The sequence below is a fragment of the Oncorhynchus clarkii genome, chromosome 17 (assembly GCF_045791955.1).
Source record: "Oncorhynchus clarkii lewisi isolate Uvic-CL-2024 chromosome 17, UVic_Ocla_1.0, whole genome shotgun sequence".
Taxonomy (NCBI): Eukaryota; Metazoa; Chordata; class Actinopteri; order Salmoniformes; family Salmonidae; genus Oncorhynchus; species Oncorhynchus clarkii.
In genome coordinates this window covers 80,271,991-80,291,249 of record NC_092163.1, presented here as the reverse complement: position 1 = coordinate 80,291,249, position 19,259 = coordinate 80,271,991, and the positions used below count along the sequence as shown (strand labels likewise).

Sequence of the window (19,259 nt, the reverse complement as noted above, 5' to 3'; positions counted from 1 at the left end):
AAAAATATATCTGATAATTAGACGATTAAGACACATTGTGATCTGATTGTGGTCAGATCTTATAAGTGTAAACAGACAAGATCGGGTCAAGATCAGGGCAAAAGGGTGCATGTCAACAGAATATATAAACAGGGCTTCTGTCTCCCTCTGTCTCCCATTCGCTGTCTGTCTTTCCTTCTCTCTCTCTCTCTCTCTCTCCCTCCCACGCTGTCTCTCCAACGTGCCCCCTTTCTTTGCCTCTGTGTCTCGCTCTGTGAATTCCCCAAGTCATTACAGCCAGAACAGCACCGTCTTCCCCTCTAAAGGCAGAAAGACCCTGCCTCCCTGCCATTGACTAGTGAAACATGGTGAAACAGGGGTCACCTTACAATACCAGCCCAGCTCAACTGAAGCTTTTCTTGGAAGTGCTGAGATGAATGCATGACTTCTCCTTTGTATCGGCCTGGCTGGTGAGCTCAACTCAGGGCTGTTATTCATACATGTCTTTCATGAGGGGGAGGGGGGAGAGAAAGAGAAAGGGATGGAGCAACAGAGAGGAGAATCTGCCTAAAATGATGTGTGTGTGTGTGTGTGTGTGTGTGTGTGTGTGTGTGTGTGTGTGTGTGTGTGTGTCTAGAGTAGGTGGGGCAGCTCCACATATCTATACAACACACAGCTGATTTCCCTGGAGGGCTCAGCCCTTCTCTACTGGGAGCTCAGGGAAACAACTGAACCAGAGAGGTGGGAGAGGGAAGAACACGTGTGAGAGAGTTGGAAGGAGAGGGAGAGAGAGGTGGGAGAGGGAAGAACACGTGTGAGAGAGTTGGAAGGAGAGGGAGAGAGAGGTGGGAGAGTTGGAAGTAGAGCGAGAGAGAGGTGGGAGAGGGAAGAACACGTGTGAGAGAGTTGGAAGGAGAGGGAGAGAGAGGTGGGAGAGGGAAGAACACGTGTGAGAGAGTTGGAAGGAGAGGGAGAGAGAGGTGGGAGAGGGAAGAACACGTGTGAGAGTTGGAAGGAGAGGGAGAGAGAGGTGGGAGAGGGAAGAACACGTGTGAGAGAGTTGGAAGGAGAGGGAGAGAGAGATTGGAGAGTTGGAAGGAGAGGGAGAGAGAGGTGGGAGAGGGAAGAACACGTGTGAGAGAGTTGGAAGGAGAGGGAGAGAGAGGTGGGAGAGTTGGAAGTAGAGCGAGAGAGAGGTGGGAGAGGGAAGAACACGTGTGAGAGAGTTGGAAGGAGAAGGAGAGAGAGGTGGGAGAGGGAAGAACACGTGTGAGAGAGTTGGAAGGAGAGCAAGAGAGAGATTGGAGAGTTGGAAGGAGAGCGAGAGAGAGAGGTGGGAGAGGGAAGAACACATGTGAGAGAGTTGGAAGGAGAGGGAGAGAGAGGTGGGAGAGTTGGAAGTAGAGCGAGAGAGAGAGGTGGGAGAGGGAAGAACACGTGTGAGAGAGTTGGAAGGAGAGGGAGAGAGAGGTGGGAGAGGGAAGAACACGTGTGAGAGAGTTGGAAGGAGAGGGAGAGAGAGGTGGGAGAGGGAAGAACACGTGTGAGAGAGTTGGAAGGAGAAGGAGAGAGAGGTGGGAGAGGGAAGAACACGTGTGAGAGAGTTGGAAGGAGAGCAAGAGAGAGATTGGAGAGTTGGAAGGAGAGCGAGAGAGAGAGGTGGGAGAGATTTGGAAGGAGAGCGAGAGAGAGAGGTTAGGAGAGATTTGGAAGGAGAGCGAGAGAGAGAGGTTAGGAGAGATTTGGAAGGTGAGAGAGAGGTGGGAGAGATTTGGAAGGTGAGAGAGAGAGAGGTGGGAGAGATTTGGAAGGAGAGAGAGAGAGGTAGGAGAGATTTGGAAGGAGAGAGAGAGAGGTGGGAGAGATTTGGAAGGAGAGAGAGAGAGGTGGGAGAGATTTGGAATGCGAGAGAGAGAGTTGGGAGAGATTTGGAAGGAGAGAGAGAGAGTTGGGAGAGATTTGGAAGGTGAGAGAGAGAGGTGAGAAGGAGAAGAAAGGAGAGAGAGATGAGAGGAACAAAAGAGAGCATTGGGAGAGGGCAAGGCAGAAGTGGGAGAAACAAGAGAAGAGGAGAAAGGAGAGAGGTGAGCGAGAGGGACCTAGTCACATACGCTTATGTGTTGATTATTCCCCAGAAGAGAGGAGAATGTAACTCAGCATAAACAACAACTCAAGGGTTCCTAAATCCACCAGAACACCATGTTGTTTCCTAAGCTCTGCTTGGTCCTGTCATTTACTGCACATAGCCAAGTTCTGAATTAATCAACAGAATGCAAAAGATTCCATTTGAAAATGTTCAAGTTAAACAACAGTGCAGAATCGAAGAAAATACCAACTAAAAACATGTCGTTTTTGGGGGGCAGAAAGTGACAGATATGAGGCCTAATGCATAAGATGTCTTATCATAGAAAACAACAAAAAGCAGTAGTCTGTTTTGTGAACACAATCACTGAAAACTGCAGTGAAACCTTCTGCCCTCTGTTATTAAGTGCAATGAAGTTGAAGCCACACAGGATTCCAGAATCAGAATCCCTGAAATCATATCATCCATCATTGTTGATAACAGGTAAGCTACTGTGTCCACAAAAGGCACAGACCCTCGCTCCTCCTTCTAGTATTCAGCCTGAACAATACGCCTGATGGAACAGAGAGTGGCCTGATGGAGTAGGGAGTGGCCTGATGGAGTAGGGAGTGGCCTGATGGAGTGGCCTGTTTCTCCACCATACCTGGGAAAGTGGCCTGATGCACCAGGGAGTGGCCTGATGCACCAGGGAGTGGCCTGATGGAGTAGGGAGTGGCCTGATGGAGTGCCCTGTTTCTCCACCATACCTGGGAAAGTGGCCTGATGCACCAGGGAGTGGCCTGATGGAGTAGGGAGTGGCCTGATGCACCAGGGAGTGGCCTGCTGGAGTAGGGAGTCGCCTGATGCACCAGGGAGTGGCCTGATGGAGTAGGGAGTGGCCTGATGCACCAGGGAGTGGCCTGATGGAGTAGGGAGTGGCCTGATGCTCCAGGGAGTGGCCTGATGGAGTAGGGAGTGGCCTGATGGAGTAAGGAGTGGCCTGATGGAGTAGGGAGTGGCCTGATGGAGTGGCCTGTTTCTCAACCATACCTGGGAAAGTGGCCTGATGGAGTAGGGAGTGGCCTGATGGAGTGGCCTGTTTCTCCACCATACCTGGCAGAGTGGCTTGATGCACCAGGGCGGACCAGGGAGTGCCCTGATGGACTGGCCTGGCGGAGTGGCCTGATGGACTGGCCTGGCGGAGTGGCCTGATGGACTGGCCTGGCCTGGCGGAGTGGCCTGATGGACTGGCCTGGCGGAGTGGCCTGATGGACTGGCCTGGCGGAGTGGCCTGATGGACTGGCCTGGCAGAGTGGCCTGATGGACTGGCCTGGCCTGGCGGAGTGGCCTGATGGACTGGCCTGGCGGAGTGGCCTGATGGACTGGCCTGGCGGAGTGGCCTGATGGACTGGCCTGGCGGAGTGGCCTGATGGACTGGCCTGGCGGAGTGGCCTGATGGACTGGCCTGGCGGAGTGGCCTGATGGACTGGCCTGGCGGAGTGGCCTGATGGACTGGCCTGGCAGAGTGGCCTGATGGACTGGCCTGGCAGAGTGGCCTGACTGGCCTGGCAGTATTAAAGAATTTCAGATCTGCTTCCCAAATGGCACCCTAGTCCCTATATAGTGCACTACGTAGGGTGCCTTTAGGGATTAAAGCCAGAACTGTCTCCTCTCTGGTAGTCTAGCAGATTGATAAAGAGCTCCTTTCAGCACTCGGAGAAGTGAAGGGGGCTATTCAGAGGGTAAAACGTCCGTCTTCACATAGCTGCATTCCACTCTTGATCAACCGACCCTTCACCTGTCACCCCGGTACAAGGAGAGACCTGAGACCGGGTAGTCAGACAGGCATCGACGATCACCCACCCCCCCAAAACTGAGTCCGCAGTGCGTCCCAAATGCCACCCTATTCTCTATGTAGTGCACTAGTTTTGATCAGGGTCCAAAGGGCTTTGGATGTAGGGGATAGGAAAATAGGGTACCGTTTGGTAAGGAAGCAGAGCCGGAGCCTGAACCTGAGCTGGCTGTGAGCTCTGGGCCGTGGACTGGAATGGACTTTGGCTTCCTGAGAGCCTTCTCACATAAAAAAAAAGAGATGCTTCATCAAAAGGGGGGGCGAGATCAGAGGGGTCTACAGGCACACAGACCTGGGCTCTGGCAGTACCATCCACACTGACTGACTGGGCCTTTGTGAAGGAGAGAGACCGAGAGACAGACCGAGACGAGAGACCGAGAGAGACAGAGACCGAGAGACAGAGAGAGACCGAGAGACAGAGACCGAGAGACAGACCAAGACGAGAGACAGAGAGAGACAGAGACCGAGAGAGACAGAGACCGAGAGACAGAGAGAGACCGAGAGACAGAGAGAGACCGAGAGACAGAGAGAGACAGAGACCGAGAGACAGACCGAGACGAGAGACCGAGAGAGACAGAGACCGACAGACAGAGAGAGACCGAGAGACAGAGAGAGACCGAGACAGATAGACAGACAGAGACCGAGACAGACAGACAAACAGACAGAGACCCAGACAGACAGAGACCCAGACAGACAGAGACCCAGACAGACAGACAGACAGACAGACGAGACAGACCCCGAGACCGAGACAGACAGACACCGAGACCGAGAGACAGACAGACACCGAGACAGACAGACACCGAGACGAGACAGACCCCGAGACCGAGACAGACAGACACCGAGACCGACAGACAGACAGACACCGAGACAGACAGACACCGAGACAGACCGAGACCCAGAGACACAGAGACAGACTGACAGAGAGACAGACCGAGACCCAGAGACACAGAGACAGACTGACAGAGAGAGAGGCCAGTTCGGATGGCTGATACACAGAGACACAGAGACAGACTGACAGAAAGACAGACAGACCGACAGACAGACAGACACCGAGACAGACCGAGACCCAGAGACACAGAGACAGACTGACAGACTGACAGAGAGAGAGGCCAGTTCTGATTGCTGATACCCAGAGACCCAGACAGACTGACACAGAGACAGACTGACAGAGAGAGAGGCCAGTTCTGATGGCTGATACACAGAGACAGACTGACAGAGAGAGAGGCCAGTTCTGATGGCTGATACACAGAGACAGACTGACAGAGACAGACTGACAGAGAGAGAGGCCAGTTATGATGGCTGATACACAGAGACAGACTGACAGAGAGAGAGGCCAGTTTTGATGGCTGATACACAGAGACAGACTGACAGAGAGACAGACTGACAGAGAGAGAGGCCAGTTTTGATGGCTGATACACAGAGACAGACTGACAGAGAGAGAGGCCAGTTCTGATGGCTGATACAGTCCACTGCCCAAAGCTCAGAGATTAAGATTTAAATAGAGGTGGGTGGCTAGGAGTGGTGTGTGTATGTAGATGCCTGGGAGGTGGAATGAAAGGTGAGTGGGAGAGGTGAGGAGTGGACTGGTCTGAAAGACAAACTGCCTGAACCAGGTCACAGCATGGAGAGGTGAGGAGTGGACTGGTCTGAAAGACAAACTGCCTGAACCAGGTCACAGCATGGAGGGGTGACGGACAGTTCCCAGTCTGAACCAAGTCACAACATGGAGGGGTGACGGACAGTTCCCAGTCTGAACCAAGTCACAACATGGAGGGGTGACAGACAGTTCCCAGTCTGAACCAAGTCACAACATGGAGGGGTGACAGGTAGTTCCCAGTCTGAACACAACATTGAGGGGTGACAGACAGTTCCTGGAGGCGCCATGGTAACACCTTTGTCCAGCGTAGAATGAGGCCGGGGGAATAACTGTGGCTTTAGAATAGAAGAGACAGACAGGCTTTAGAATGACTAAAATGACTCATGTCCACTCCAGAATATTCTAACAACACATTCTAGCCACACAATGTTCTAACGACACATTCTAGCCACTCTCAATGTTCTAACGACACATTCTAGCCACTCTGAATGTTCTAACAACACATTCTAGCCACTCTGAATCTTCTAACGACACATGCAAGCCACTCTGAATGTTCTAACGACACATTCTAGCCACTCTGAATCTTCTAACGACACATGCAAGCCACTCTGAATGTTCTAACGACACATTCTAGCCACTCTGAATGTTCTAACGACACATTCTAGCCACTCTGAATGTTCTAACGACACATTCTAGCCACTTAATGTTCTAACGACACATTCTAGCCACTTAATGTTCTAACGACACATTCTAGCCACTCTGAATGTTCTAACGACACATTCAAGCCACTCTGAATGTTCTAACGACACATGCTAGCCACTCAATGTTCTAACGACACATTCTAGCCACTCTGAATGTTCTAACGACACATTCTAGCCACTCTGAATGTTCTAACGACACATTCTAGCCACTCTGAATGTTCTAACGACACATTCTAGCCACTCTGAATGTTCTAACGACACATTCTAGCCACTCTGAATGTTCTAACGACACATTCTAGCCACTCTGAATGTTCGAACGACACATTCTAGCCACCCTGAATGTTCTAACGACACATTCTAGCCACTCTGAATGTTCTAACGACACATTCTAGCCACTCTGAATGTTCTAACGACACATTCTAGCCACTCTGAATGTTCTAACGACACATTCTAGCCACTCTGAATGTTCGAACGACACATTCTAGCCACCCTGAATGTTCTAACGACACATTCTAGCCACTCTGAATGTTCTAACGACACATTCTAGCCACTCTGAATGTTCTAACGACACATTCTAGCCACTCTGAATGTTCTAACGACACATTCTAGCCACTCTGAATGTTCGAACGACACATTCTAGCCACCCTGAATGTTCTAACGACACATTCTAGCCACTCTGAATGTTCTAACGACACATTCTAGCCACTCTGAATGTTCTAACGACACATTCTAGCCACTCTGAATGTTCTAACGACACATTCAAGCCACTCGGAATGTTCTAACGACACATTCTAGCCACTCTGAATGTTGTAACGAGACATTCTAGCCACTCAATGTTCTAACGACACATTCTAGCCACTCTGAATGTTCGAACGACACATTCTAGCCACCCTGAATGTTCTAACGACACATTCTAGCCACTCTGAATGTTCTAACGACACATTCTAGCCACTCTGAATGTTCTAACGACACATTCTAGCCACTCTGAATGTTCTAACGACACATTCAAGCCACTCGGAATGTTCTAACGACACATTCTAGCCACTCTGAATGTTGTAACGAGACATTCTAGCCACTCAATGTTCTAACGACACATTCTAGCCACTCAATGTTCTAACGACACATTCTAGCCACTTTGAATGTTCTAACGACACATTCTAGCCACTCTGAATCTTCTAACGACACATTCAAGCCACTCAATGTTCTAATGACACATTCAAGCCACTCAATGTTCTAACGACACATTCAAGCCACTCAATGTTCTAACGACACATTCTAGCCATTCTCAATGTTCTAACGACACATTCTAGCCACTCTGAATGTTCTAACGACACATTCTAGCCACTCAATGTTCTAACGACACATTCTAGCCACTCAATGTTCTAACGACACATTCTAGCCATTCTCAATGTTCTAACGACACATTCTAGCCACTCTGAATGTTCTAACGACACATTCTAGCCACTCTCAATTGAAGTTACACATTTTAGTAACATTACAGCCTTATTCTAAAATGGATTAAATTGTTTTTTTCCCCATCAATTTACACACAATACCCCATAATGACAAAGCAAAAACAGTTTGTGAAGTTTTTGCTAATTCATGAAAAAAAATATATATATATATGACATTTACATAAGTATTCAGACCCTTTACTCAGTACTTTGTTGAAGCACGTTTGGTAGTGATTACAGCCTCAAGCCTTCTTGGGTATGATGCTACAAGCTTGGCACACCTGTATTTGGGGAGTTTCTCCCATTCTTCTCTGCAGATCCTCTCAAGCTCTGTCCGGTTGTATGAGGAGCGTCGCTGCACAACTATTTTCAGGTCTCTCCAGAGATGTTCGATCAGGATCAATTCCGGGGTCTGGCTGGGCCACTCAACGACATTCAGAGACTTGTCCCGAAGCCACTCCTGTTTCGCCTTGGCTGTATGCTTAGAGTCGTTGTCCTAATGGAAGGTGAATATGGAGGATTGGCCGTATGATGGAGGGCGCGCTCCTCCATAGATGGAAAAGGATTGGCCGTATGATGGAGGACGCGCTCCTCCATAGATGGAAGAGGATTGGCCGTATGATGGAGGACGCGCTCCTCCATAGATGGAAGAGGATTGGCCGTATGATGGAGGACGCGCTCCTCCATAGATGGAAGAGGATTGGCCGTATGATGGAGGACGCGCTCCTCCATAGATGGAAGAGGAGTGGCCGTATGATGGAGGACGCGCTCCTCCATAGATGGAAGAGGAGTGGCCGTATGATGGAGGACGCGCTCCTCCATAGATGGAAGAGGAGTGGCCGTATGATGGAGGACGCGCTCCTCCATAGATGGAAGAGGAGTGGCCGCTGCTCGTATTGACTCCATGTTGGGTGCTTCTGTTACGACTTCTAGGAGTAGCGGGTCGAGAGCAGAGGGTTTCTTTCGGTGACAGAAGCGGTCATGCCAAAACACCAGGTGCGCATACAAATGACCGGCCCAAAAACAGGACCCAAACAGTCCGAAGAAAATAAGAAAACATCCACAAAACGAACAGAGGAACAAGACCGCACAAAAGCAGGCGGGCAAAACCGGCTTAAATAACCCTAACCAAAACTCAAACAAGAAACAGGTGAAACCAATAAGACAAAACTAACAGAAAAGGAAAAGGTGATCGGTGTCAGCTGACGACGACCGCCGAGCGCCGCCCGAACAGGAAGAGGAGCCACCTTCGGTGGGAGTCGTGACAGTTCTCCCTTCCTTCTGGAAGGCTCTCCCATCTCCACAGAGGAGCAACTAGAGCTCTGCCAGGGTGACCACCTCCCTGACCAAGACCCTTCACCCCTGATTGCTCAGTTTGGCCGGGCGGCCAGTTCCAAACTTCTTACATTTAAGAATGATGGAGGCCGCTGTGTTCTAGGGGACCTTCAATGCTGCAGAAATATTTTGGTACCCTTCCCCAAATCTGTGCCTCAACACAATCCTTTCTCAGAGCTCTATGGATAATTCCTTTGACATCATGGCTTGGTATTTGCTCTGACACGCACTGTCAACTGTGGGACCTTATATAGACAGGTGTGTGCCTTTCCAAATCAAGTCCAATCAACTGAATTTACCACAGGTGGACTCCAAATCAAGTTGTAGATACATCTCAAGGATGATCAATGGAAACAGGATACACCTGAGCTCAATTTCGAGTATCAATAGGGTCTGAATACTTACGTAAATAATGTATTTCTGTTTTTAACTTGTTTATACATTTGCAAACATTTCGACAAACTTGTTTTTGCATTACTATTAGTGTGTGTAGACTTATGAGAAGAAAAAAACTAACAATTTACTCCGTTTCAGAAATATGTCTAACGAAACAAAATGTGGAAAAATTGAAAGGGGTACTTTCCGAATACACTGTATTTAATTTAGATAATTTTTTGTCAACAAGGCAGATCCTACAGGTCCTAGTTTCTGCCTTCTTAACAGCACTGTCAACAAGGCAGGTCCTACAGGCCCTAGTTTCTACCTTCTTAACAGCACTGTCAACAAGGCAGGTCCTACAGGCTCTAGTTTTGTCACATCTGGACTACTGTCATGTGGTCAGGTTCCACAAAGAAGGACTTAGGAAATTGCAATTGGCTCAGAACAGGGCAACACAATTGGCCCTTGGATGTACACAGAGAGCAAACATTAATATGCATGTCAATCTCTTCTGGCTCAAAGTGGAGGAGAGATTGACTTCATCACTACTTGTATTTATGAGAGGTTGAATGAAACAGAGCTGTCTGTTTAAACTACTAGCACACAGCTCAGACACCCATGTATACCCCACAAGACATGCAAACCAGAGGTCTCTTCACAATCCCCAAGTCCAGAACAGACTATGGGAGGTGCACAGTACTACATAAAGCCATGACTACATGGAACTCTATTCCACATCAGGTAACTGATGCAGCAGTAGAATCAGACTTTTAAAACAGATAAAAATACACCTTATGGAACCGCGTGGACTGTGAAGACACACACACACACACACACACACACACACACACACACACACACACACACACACACACATGATAACATACACACACGTTCACATGGATGTTGTGTTGTAGATGTGGAGGAGTGGCCTGAGGGCGCACACATAGAAGTTGTGAATTCTGTAATGAAAGTATTGTAAAGTTTTTAAAACTGTATAATTGGCGTAATTTTGCTGGACCCGAGGAAGAGTAGCTGTTGCCATTGGCAGGAACTAATGGGGATCCATAATAAACCCCAGGAAGAGGAGCTGCTGCCTTGGCAGGAACTAATGAGGATCCAAAATAAACCCCAGGAAGAGTAGCTGCTGCCTTGGCAGGAACTAATGGGGACCCATAATAAACCCCAGGAAGAGTAGCTGCTGCCTTGACAGGAACTAATGGGGATCCATAATAAACCCCAGGAAGAGTAGCTGCTGCCTTGACAGGAACTAACAGGGATCCATAATAAACCCCAGGAAGAGTAGCTGCTGCCTTGACAGGAACTAACGGGGATCCATAATAAACCCCAGGAAGAGTAGCTGCTGCCTTGACAGGACCTAATGGGGATCCATAATAAACCCCAGGAAGAGTAGCTGCTGCCTTGGCAGGAACTAATGGGGATCCATAATAAACCCCAGGAAGAGAAGCTGCTGCCTTGGCAGGAACTAATGGGGATCCATAATAAACCCCAGGAAGAGAAGCTGCTGCCTTGGCAGGAACTAATGGGGATCCATAATAAACCCCAGGAAGAGTAGCTGCTGCCTTGGAAGGAACTAATGGGAATCCATATTAAACCCCAGGAAGAGTAGCTGCTGCCTTGGCAGGAACTAATGGGGATCCATAATAAACCCCAGGAAGAGAAGCTGCTGCCTTGGCAGGAACTAATGGGGATCCATAATAAACCCCAGGAAGAGTAGCTGCTGCCTTGACAGGAACTAATGGGGATCCATAATAAACCCCAGGAAGAGTAGCTGCTGCCTTGACAGGAACTAATGGGGATCCATAATAAACCCCAGGAAGAGTAGCTGCTGCCTTGACAGGAACTAACGGGGATCCATAATAAACCACAGGAAGAGTAGCTGCTGCCTTGACAGGAACTAATGGGGATCCATAATAAACCCCAGGAAGAGTAGCTGCTGCCTTGACAGGAACTAATGGGGATCCATAATAAACCCCAGGAAGAGTAGCTGCTGCCTTGGCAGGAACTAATGGGGATCCATAATAAACCCCAGGAAGAGTAGCTGCTGCCTTGACAGGGACTAATGGGGATCCATAATAAACCCCAGGAAGAGTAACTGCTGCCTTGACAGGAACTAATGGGAATCCATATTAAACCCCAGGAAGAGTAGCTGCTGCCTTGGCAGGAACTAATGGGGATCCATAATAAACCCCAGGAAGAGAAGCTGCTGCCTTGGCAGGAACTAATGGGGATCCATAATAAACCCCAGGAAGAGTAGCTGCTGCCTTGACAGGAACTAATGGGGATCCATAATAAACCCCAGGAAGAGTAGCTGCTGCCTTGACAGGAACTAATGGGGATCCATAATAAACCCCAGGAAGAGTAGCTGCTGCCTTGACAGGAACTAACGGGGATCCATAATAAACCACAGGAAGAGTAGCTGCTGCCTTGACAGGAACTAATGGGGATCCATAATAAACCCCAGGAAGAGTAGCTGCTGCCTTGACAGGAACTAATGGGGATCCATAATAAACCCCAGGAAGAGTAGCTGCTGCCTTGGCAGGAACTAATGGGGATCCATAATAAACCCCAGGAAGAGTAGCTGCTGCCTTGACAGGGACTAATGGGGATCCATAATAAACCCCAGGAAGAGTAGCTGCTGCCTTGACAGGAACTAATGGGGATCCATAATAAACCCCAGGAAGAGTAGCTGCTGCCTTGACAGGAACTAATGGGGATCCATAATAAACCACAGGAAGAGTAGCTGCTGCCTTGACAGGGACTAATGGGGATCCATAATAAACCCCAGGAAGAGTAGCTGCTGCCTTGACAGGAACTAATGGGGATCCATAATAAACCACAGGAAGAGTAGCTGCTGCCTTGACAGGGACTAATGGGGATCCATAATAAACCCCAGGAAGAGTAGCTGCTGCCTTGGCAGGAACTAATGGGGATCCATAATAAACCCCAGGAAGAGTAGCTGCTGCCTTGGCAGGAACTAATGGGGATCCTTAATAAACCACAGGAAGAGTAGCTGCTGCCTTGACAGGGACTAATGGGGATCCATAATAAACCCCAGGAAGAGTAGCTGCTGCCTTGGCAGGAACTAATGGGGATCCATAATAAACCCCAGGAAGAGTAGCTGCTGCCTTGGCAGGAACTAATGGGGATCCATAATAAACCCCAGGAAGAGTAGCTGCTGCCTTGGCAGGAACTAATGGGGATCCATAATAAACCACAGGAAGAGTAGCTGCTGCCTTGACAGGAACTAATAGGGATCCATAATAAACCCCAGGAAGAGTAGCTGCTGCCTTGGCAGGAACTAACGGGGATCCATAATAAACCCCAGGAAGAGTAACTGCTGCCTTGACAGGAACTAATGGGGATCCATAATAAACCACAGGAAGAGTAGCTGCTGCCTTGACAGGAACTAATGGGGATCCATAATAAACCACAGGAAGAGTAGCTGCTGCCTTGGCAGGAACTAATGGGGATCCATAATAAACCCCAGGAAGAGTAGCTGCTGCCTTGACAGGAACTAACAGGGATCCTTGTTTTCTTCTTCTAAAATATTAGCATTTATGAGGCCAGCAAACATTTCACACGCTCAGAATATATTTCCTCCAACGTGACAAAAGAGAAAAGTACCTCTCACGGGGCCCCAAAACACAAGTTTTCTGGAGAAATCTGCACGTCCAGAATGAGGAGAAATCCGCACACAATGCATCCCTGACCACCTCCTGAAATAGTAAGTCAGATCTGAACACAAATCAGACGACAAAGCAACGTTTGTGTCTCTAGACCCGTCTTTTCAATTGCGATCTTCGTCTTCTGATAGGAGAAGCATGTTAAGTGCTTCTCCACCTGCATTGCTTGCTGTTTGGGGGTTTTAGGCTGGGTTTCTGTAAAGCACTTTGAGATATCAGCTGATGTACGAAGGGCTATATAAATACATTTGATTTGAAGTGTCAAGTGTAGGACGTGACCTTAGAGACTTACCCAGAAAGTCTCAGTGTTGTCATCATTGCCAAAGGTGATTCTAACATGTATTGACTCAGAGCGTTGAATACCTATCTTAATCAAGATTTAAATTCAATTCCAAAAATATGTAACATCTTTCTTCCACTGACAGAGTATTTTGTGTAGATTGTTAACAGAAAATTACAATTAAATCCATTATATTCCCACTTTGTAACACAACAAAATGTAGAAAAAGTCAAGGGGTGTGAATACTTTCAGAAGGCGCTGTACATAGAGAGTTCTGTTGATCTGTTCTAGTGCAGGTCTATGCAGGGGCATTTGGTTTGCCTGGCCTGGATTGTAATGCATTGTCATCATGCCTATGACCCGTGACTGAAAGGTCATCCTGCTTGAGTTTAGTTTATTTAGATACCCATTAGTCCATCAGGGAACTTCCTGGGTTCCTATTCCTGGGTTCCTGCTCTATACAGAGATTCCACAGCGTACGATAATCATGGATTCTAATTTCCAGACTAGACCATCAACACTTCCAGAATAACTCATGTCATGCTCAAGGTATTTATACACTGGGAGAAATGTATTCTACTTTGAAAAATGAAAACACAGCATCATAATGTTATGTTAGTGTAATTTGTTCTCCTGTGTACTGTGACTAGAATTTGTTTGATCTGTGTGTATTATTTTGTAATTGTACGTATTACTGCGCATCATTGGAGCTAAGAACATAAGCATTTTGCTACACCTGCGATAACATCTGCAAAATATGTGTATGCTGAGACCAATAAAATTAGATTTGATACTGAATAAATATATACAGTGGGGAAAAAAAGTATTTAGTCAGCCACCAATTGTGCAAGTTCTCCCACTTAAAAATATGAGAGAGGCCTGTAATTTTCATCATAGGTAACACTTCAACTATGACGGACAAAATGAGAAAAAAAAAATCCAGAAAATCACATTGTTGGATTTTTAATGGATTTATTTGCAAATTATGGTGGAAAATAAGTATTTGGTCAATAACAAAAGTTTATCTCAATACTTTGTTATATACCCTTTGTTGGCAATGACAGATGTCAAACGTTTTCTGTAAGTCTTCACAAGGTTTTCACACACTGTTGCTGGTATTTTGGCCCATTCCTCCATGCAGATCTCCTCTAGAGCAGTGATGTTTTGGGGCTGTTGCTGGGCAACACGGACTTTCAACTCCCTCCAAAGATTTTCTATGGGGTTGAGATCTGGAGACTGGCTAGGCCAATCCAGGACCTTGAAATGCTTCTTATGAAGCCACTCCTTCGTTGCCCGGGCGGTGTGTTTGGGATCATTGTCATGCTGAAAGACCCATCCAAGTTTCATTTTCAATGCCCTTGCTGATGGAAGGAGGTTTTCACTCAAAATCTCACGATACATGGCCCCATTCATTCTTTCCTTTACACAGATCAGTCGTCCTGGTCCCTTTGCAGAAAAACCGCCCCAAACTCAGCATTCTTTGTCCTCCAAACACGACGAGTTGAGTTTTTACCAAAAGGTTATATTTTGGTTTCATCTGACCATATGACATTCTCCCAATCTTCTTCTGGATCATTCAAATGCTCTCTAGCAAACTTCAGACGGGCCTGGACATGTACTGGCTTAAGCAGGGGGACACGTCTGGCACTGCAGGATTTGAGTCCCTGGCGGCGTAGTGTGTTACTGATGGTAGGCTTTGTTACTTTGGTCCCAGCTCTCTGCAGGTCATTCACTAGGTCCCCCCGTGTGATTCTGGGATTTTTGCTCACCGTTCTTGTGATCATTTTGACCCCACGGGGTGAGATCTTGCGTGGAGCCCCAGATCGAGGGAGATTATCAGTGGTCTTGTATGTCTTCCATTTCCTAATAATTGCTCCCACAGTTGATTTCTTCAAACCAAGCTGCTTACCTATTGCAGATTCAGTCTTCCCAGCCTGGTGCAGGTCTACGATTTTGTTTCTGGTGTCCTTTGACAGCTCTTTGGTCTCGGCCATAATGGAGTTTGGAGTGTGACTGTGAGGTTGTGGACAGGTGTCTTTTATACTGATAACAAGTTCAAACAGGTGCCATTAATACAGGTAACGAGTGGAGGACAGAGGAGGCTCTTAAAGAAGAAGTTACAGGTCTGTGAGAGCCAGAAATCTTGCTTGTTTGTAGATGATCAAATACTTATTTTCTACCATTGGGGCATTTCTATGTTTTCGGGCTAGTATGGTTCTCAATCAGAGGCAGGTGTCATTAGTTGTCTCTGATTGAGAATCATACTTAGGTAGCCTGGGTTTCACTGTGTGTTGGTGGGTGATTGTTCCTGTCACTGTGTTTGTTGTCACAGGATTGGCTGTATAGGTTTTCACGTTCCGTTTGTTGTTTTGTAGATTTGAGTTATTTCATGTATCGTTCAGTTTTCCATTAAAGAACATGAATAACCACCAAGCTGCTTTTTGGTCCGCTTCTCCTCCTACAGACGAACGTCATTACAGAATCACCCACCACAACAGGACCAAGCGGCGTGGTAACGGGCAACAGCAACAGCAGCAGCAGGAGAAGGAACAGAGGCAGCAGCAGCATGAACAGCAACAGCGAGATCAGGATTTTGGGACATGGGAGCAGAATCTGGACTACACAACTTTGGAGGAGATAGACAGGTGGGCGGTCGACCCAGGGAGAGTGCCGGAGCCCGCCTGGGATTCGATGGAACAGTGCGCGGAAGGTTACAGGAGAATGAGGTTGGCGAAGCAAGCACGGCGGCGCGGACGGAAGCCCGAGAGTCAGCCCCAAAAATTTATTGGGGGGGGCACAGGGGGAGTGTGGCAGAGTCAGGAGTCAGACCTGAGCCAACTCCCCCCGTTTATCGTGAGGAGCCAAGGAGGAGCTCAGAACCAGAGCTGGTGTTGGAGGTGAGCGAAGCAGAGACTGTGAAGGAGTTAATGGGGAAATTGGAGGAGAGAGATATGAGGGAATTGCTGGTTTGGTGCATGAGACATTCGCCCGACGGAGCGTGTCAGGGATTTAATGGCACCGGGGTCAGCTCTCCATACTCATCCTGAGGTGCGTGCGAGGGGTCTGGTGAAGACTGTGCCAGCCTCACGCACCAGGCCTCCTGTGCATCTCCCTAGCCTTGCACGTCCTGTGCCATCTCAGCACTACAGTGCTCCTAGCAGTGCTAACTGTGGCGGGCGTGGTGCTGGTCAGGCACCGTGTTATGCAGTTGTTCGCACGGTGTCCCCAGTACGCGTGCTTAGCCCGGTGCGCTACATCCCAGCTCCCCACATCTGCCGGGCTAGGGTGAAGATCCAGCCAGGGCGGTTGGTGCCAGCCCTGCTCTCAAGATCTCCAGTACGCCTTCACGGTCCGGTCTATCCGTCACCACCTCCACGCAACAGCCCTCCGGTGGCAGCCCCCCGTACCAGGCTGTCTATCCGGCCCATCCTTACAGGGGCTCCCTCCTCTCCAGCGCTGCTGGAGCCTCCCGCCTGTCCGGCGCCGCTGCCGGAGCCTCCCGCCTGTCCGGCGCCGCTGCCGGAGCCTCCCGCCTGTCCGGCGCCTCTGCCGGAGTCTCCCGCCTGTTCGGCGCTACGAGAGCTACTCAGTCCAGCGTTGCCGGAGCTTCCCGTCTGCCCAGCGCCATCTGAGCTTCCCGTCTGCCCAGCGCCATCTGAGCCTCCCGTCTGCCCAGCGCCGCCCGTCTGCCCAGCGCCGCCAGCACCGCCCGTCTGCCCAGCGCCGCCTGAGCCGCCCGTCTGCCCAGCGCCGCCAGTGCCGCCAGTCAGCCAGGGGCCGCCAGTGCCGCCAGTCAGCCAGGGGCCGCCAGTGCCGCCAGTCAGCCAGGGGCCGCCAGTGCCGCCAGTCAGCCAGGGGCCGCCAGTGCCGCCAGTCAGCCAGGGGCTGCCAGTAAGCCAGGGGCCGCCAGTCAGCCAGGGGCCGCCCGAGCAGCTGCCCCTCTGTCCCGAGCAGCTGCCGCCCCTCTGTCCCGAGCAGCTGCCGCCCCTCTGTCCCGAGCAGCTGCCGCCCCTCTGTCCCGAGCAGCTGCCGCCCCTCTGTCCCGAGCAGCTGCCCCTCTGCCCAGAGCTGCTATCGTCCCTCTGTCCCGAGCAGTTGTCCCTCTGTCCCGAGCAGCTGCTTCACCTCTGTCTCGAGCTGCCCCTCTGTCCCAAGCAGCCCCTCTGTCCAGTGGGGTCATTGAGAGGGGTGGTCATGGTGAGTAAGCCACGGAGGCGGACAATAAGGCGGACTAAGACAATGGTGAAGTGGGGTCCGCGTCCCGCGCCAGAGCCGCCACCGCGGACAGACGCCCACCCAGACCCTCCCCTATAGGTCAAGGTTTTGCGGCCGGAATCCGCATCTTTGGGGGGGGGTACTGTCACGTTCTGACCTCTATTTCCGTTGTTTTGTATTTATTTAGTATGGTCAGGGCGTGAGTTGGGTGGGCAGTCTATGTTTGTTTTTCTATGTTTTGGGGCATTTCTATGTTTTCGGCCTAGTATGGTTCTCAATCAGAGGCAGGTGTCATTAGTTGTCTCTGATTGAGAATCATACTTAGGTAGCCTGGGTTTCACTGTTTGTTGGTGGGTGATTGTTCCTGTCACTGTGTTTGTTGTCACAGGATAGGCTGTATAGGTTTTCACGTTCCGTTTGTTGTTTTGTAGATTTGAGTTATTTCATGTATCGTTCAGTTTTCCATTAAAGAACATGAATAACCACCACGCTGCTTTTTGGTCCGCTTCTCCTCCTACAGACGAACGTCGTTACAATTTAGGGTGAAACAATTATACACGGGATCATTACGCTCGGCTAAGTTGGTATAATAAAGGTAAGGACTAAATGTAATATCAGTCCTTTTAAAGCTACAGGGATCCGGGAAGCTGTTCCCAGAGGTTCATCCTTCAGCTGCTCAAGAAAACAAGTGGTCCCCATTTTGTTTGTCTGTTTTTTCAAATCCCAGGATGTAGCTTAGCTTTATAAACAAAGCATTCCTGTCCTGTCGGACAGACAACATTTTCTTACTGGAGGTACACATACTGTGACAATTTCCCCCCGTTGAACTATCCTGTTCTAAGGCCATCAGTATAAATAAACATAATTACCCGCTGAACTCTGTGTCATCTAATGATGATGCCATAATTTGTGTTTTTTTGGACGGTAGCCTAATGGTTCTTGTAAGCAGGCAGAGATGAACGTTTTAGGCGATGAACGTCTCCGAATTAAAAACAACCAATTCACACAGGGGGACATGGAACGGGGACGACTGAGGCAAAATATGACAAACTAATTTAGGCCTTGGCCTGCTTTTAGCCCTAATGCTTTAGAATAACTATCCTGCTCTTAAAACACTTTGGTGGAGTTGATGATAGAGACTTGTACAGTAATTCATTTTCTCAGGCTACTTCAGACCACGTCTCATCTATCCTAGATTAAACGCCTAACTTTACTGCTTGAATGAGTGTAAAACTCGTGAAAAAGACAGCCAACCCCAGCTTGTGGCATAATGGAGCATTTTAATGGAGAGCTGTTGCTGCCCGAAAGATGGAACGCAGAGTAGTGAATAAAACAGAACCCTTAAAAAAGGGACAGCTCACCCTAAAAACAAAGTTTGTCTGATGTTTTCGGACGTCAAAAGCGGTCTTATGTTTTAGATGAAATCCACGAAATCAAAAAGATCATCACCATGTAATGTCCAGACATAATTCAGTTTATTCCTGTTTTTTGTTGTTGTTGTCTAGGCTACTTAACCACAACACGAGGCTAACTGTCACTGTGGATAGTGTGACATCTGGGGGAAGCTTGAAGCCACTTGAGAAAATACATTAGAAAGATGACATCATCAGACTCCACCTCCAGCCATCTCTATCATTAAACCTAACATGACATCATCAGACTCATCAGACCTCCAGCCATCTCTATCATTAAACCTAAC

General features: G+C 48.8%; 1 protein-coding gene across 4 annotated transcripts in view; it reads right to left on the bottom strand.

The window, feature by feature from the left end:
• LOC139371462 (dystroglycan 1-like) overlaps positions 1–19,259 on the bottom strand; it is a 117,689-nt gene that overhangs the window by 44,277 nt on the left and 54,153 nt on the right. The gene's annotated exons all lie outside the window — the stretch shown is intronic.